The sequence below is a fragment of the Euprymna scolopes genome, chromosome 20 (assembly GCF_053919585.1).
Source record: "Euprymna scolopes isolate OS-2025 chromosome 20, ASM5391958v1, whole genome shotgun sequence".
In the NCBI taxonomy this organism is placed as follows: domain Eukaryota; kingdom Metazoa; phylum Mollusca; class Cephalopoda; order Sepiida; family Sepiolidae; genus Euprymna; species Euprymna scolopes.
This window is the reverse complement of record NC_136501.1, coordinates 95252794-95255763: the sequence shown is the minus strand read 5'-3', so window position 1 is coordinate 95255763 and position 2970 is coordinate 95252794. Positions and strand designations below refer to the sequence as shown.

The window sequence follows — 2970 nt, the reverse complement described above, 5'->3', positions numbered from 1 at the left end:
TCTCCTCCACTGAAAGAGAACGAGAAATGGAAGTGCCGCATCTGAAGAACAGATACTACACTTTGAGGTATTTATTTGCTCCCCCACTGTGCAAATAAGGCACAAGGCCGATTTTTAATGGGAGGAGTGAAGGGGAAATGGGGGCCAACTCCCCGGGGAGTAAGGGAGTTGGATAGTGACAATTGGTATGAAGGGTTGCCCCTACATTGGCCAAGGTCTTATATGTGTGGTCGCCCCCACATATGGTCTTTGCTTGCAGTATCTGTTGGAACAGATGGTATTTATTTGCTCCCCCACCGAGCAAATTAGGCACAAGGCCGATTGTTAATGTGAGGAGTGAAGGGGGAAATGGGGACCAACTCCCCGGGAGTAGGGGAGTTGGATAGTGACAATTGGTATGAAGGGTTGCCCCTACATTGACCAAGGTCTTATATGTGGAGTTGCCCCCACATATGGTCTTTGCTTGCAGTATCTGCCGGAACAGATGGTATTTATTTGCTCCCCCACTGAGCAAATTAGGCACAAGGCCGATTTTTTGTGTGAGGAGTGAAGGGGAAATGGGGACCAACTCCCCGGGGAGTAAGGGAGCTGGATAGTGACAATTGGTATGAAGGGTTGCCCCTACATTGACCAAGGTCTTATATGTGGGGTCGCCCCCACATATGGTCTTTGCTTGCAGTATCTGCCGGAACAGATGGTATTTATTTGCTCCCCCACCGAGCAAATTAGGCACAAGGCCGATTTTTAATGTGAGGAGTGAAGGGAGGGGGAAGGGGAAAAGGGGACCAGCTCCCGAGAGGTGGGAAATGGGAGCTGGTTAAAGGTCAGGCATGTGGGGTTGCCCCCACATCTGGTCTTTGCTAGTCATAGCTAGTCATAGCTTGCAGTATCTGCAGGAACAGATGGTATTTATTTGCTCCCCCACTGAGCAAATTAGGCACAAGGCCGTTTTTAATGTGAGGTAAAAACCAGCTCCCCTTAAAGTAGGCAAAAAGGGGGCACTCTGGTTACCAAAAATAATAATTGTCCCAGTATAGAGGGGTTCCCCTCCATTGACTGGTACAAATTATCTTAAGTGCAGCATCTGCCGGAACAGATGGTATTTATTTGCTCCCCCACTGAGCAAATTAGGCACAAGGCCAATTTTTAATGTGAGGAGTGAAGGGAGGGGGAAGGGAAAAAGGGGACCAGCTCCCTAGAGGTGGGAAATGGGAGCTGGTTAAAGGTCAGGCATGTGGGGTTGCCCCCACATCTGGTCTTTGCTAGTCATAGCTTGCAGCATCTGCCGGAACAGATGGTATTTATTTGCTCCCCCACTGAGCAAATTAGGCACAAGGCCGTTTTTAATGTGAGGTAAAAACCAGCTCCCCTAAAAGTAGGCAAAAAGGGGGCACTCTGGTTACCAAAAATAATAATTGTCCCAGTATAGAGGGTTTCCCCTCCATTGACTGGTACAAATTATCTTAAGTGCAGCATCTGCCGGAACAGATGGTATTTATTTGCTCCCCCACCGAGCAAATTAGGCACAAGGCCGATTTTTAATGTGAGGAGTGAAGGGAGGGGGAAGGGAAAAAGGGGACCAGCTCCCTAGAGGTGGGAAATGGGAGCTGGTTAATGGTCAGGCATGTGGGGTTGCCCCCACATCTGGTCTTTGCTAGTCATAGCTAGTCATAGATTGCAGCATCTGCCGGAACAGATTGTATTTATTTGCTCCCCCACTGAGCAAATTAGGCACAAGGCCGTTTTTAATGTGAGGTAAAAACCAGCTCCCCTAAAAGGGGTCACTCTGGTTACCAAAAATAATAATTGTCCCAGTATAGAGGGTTTCCCCTCCATTGACTGGTACAAATTATCTTAAGTGCAGTATCTGCCGGAACAGATGGTATTTATTTGCTCCCCCACTGAGCAAATTTGGCACAAGGCCGTTTTTAATGTGAGGTAAAAACCAGCTCCCCTTAAAGGGGTCACTCTGGTTACCAAAAATAATAATTGTCCCAGTATAGAGGGTTTCCTCTCCATTGACTGGTACAAACCATCTTAAGTGCAGCATCTGCCGGAACAGATGGTATTTATTTGCTCCCCCACCGAGCAAATTAGGCACAAGGCCAATTTTTAATGTGAGGAGTGAAGGGAGGGGGAAGGGAAATGGGGACCAGCTCCCGAGAGGTGGGAAATGGGAGCTGGTTAAAGGTCAGGCATGTGGGGTTGCCCCCACATCTGGTCTTTGCTAGTCATAGCTAGTCATAGCTTGCAGCATCTGCCGGAACAGATACTACACTTTGATCTTGGCCAAAAGGCCAAAATGTAATCAGTACAATCATTTTCTATCTTATAATATTACGTAATCACAACTTAAAGTCAAGTCTAATATAGCATCACCTTTAGCCCCATTCTGAAATTCAATATGTTCAACTTAAACTTTAATATCATAGTTAATGCTTAAGTGAACTATAATTTTTAATTTTTATTTGTAATATGCTAAATCCAATAAAAGTTCTAATTACTGTAATGAAAAATGAAGATAGTTTGACTCAACGCATATAGAGATATACGTTAGTTGAAAGAATATAATTTTAATTTATTTTTTTTTACACAGTGGTCACCACTTATCAAGGCCCGGAAGTCACTCACGGATAAGGGTTATTGCACGTATATTACGTTAGTGTGGAGATTTGATGAAGTGTTTACTTAAGGGGGCGGTTCATTAGGAATTTGTTTACGTGCAGTTCTAAGAAAGAAGTTTTGTTCATGGAATCCACGTTTTGATTTAGGCACAGATAAAAAGTGGGGGAAATTTCTCACAGTGGATTTAGATAAACGGGTGTTTTTCGTGAAAGATTGGCGAGGGGGGGACACGAGATTGGAGTTCAGACGAGCACCTGTCATGGAAATAACGATAAAAAAAGGATAGGCTCACAACGTCTATTCTGTGGGAGAGAGGTTGCAAGGTAGAGAAAATGGCATCCCCCA

The 2970-nt window shown here is 45.1% G+C and overlaps 1 pseudogene; it reads right to left on the bottom strand.

The window, feature by feature from the left end:
- Nucleotides 1–2145: 2145 nt before the first annotated feature.
- LOC145241862 (U2 spliceosomal RNA) lies at nt 2146–2309 on the bottom strand (annotated as a pseudogene).
- Between the last annotated feature and the right edge of the window lie 661 nt (nt 2310–2970).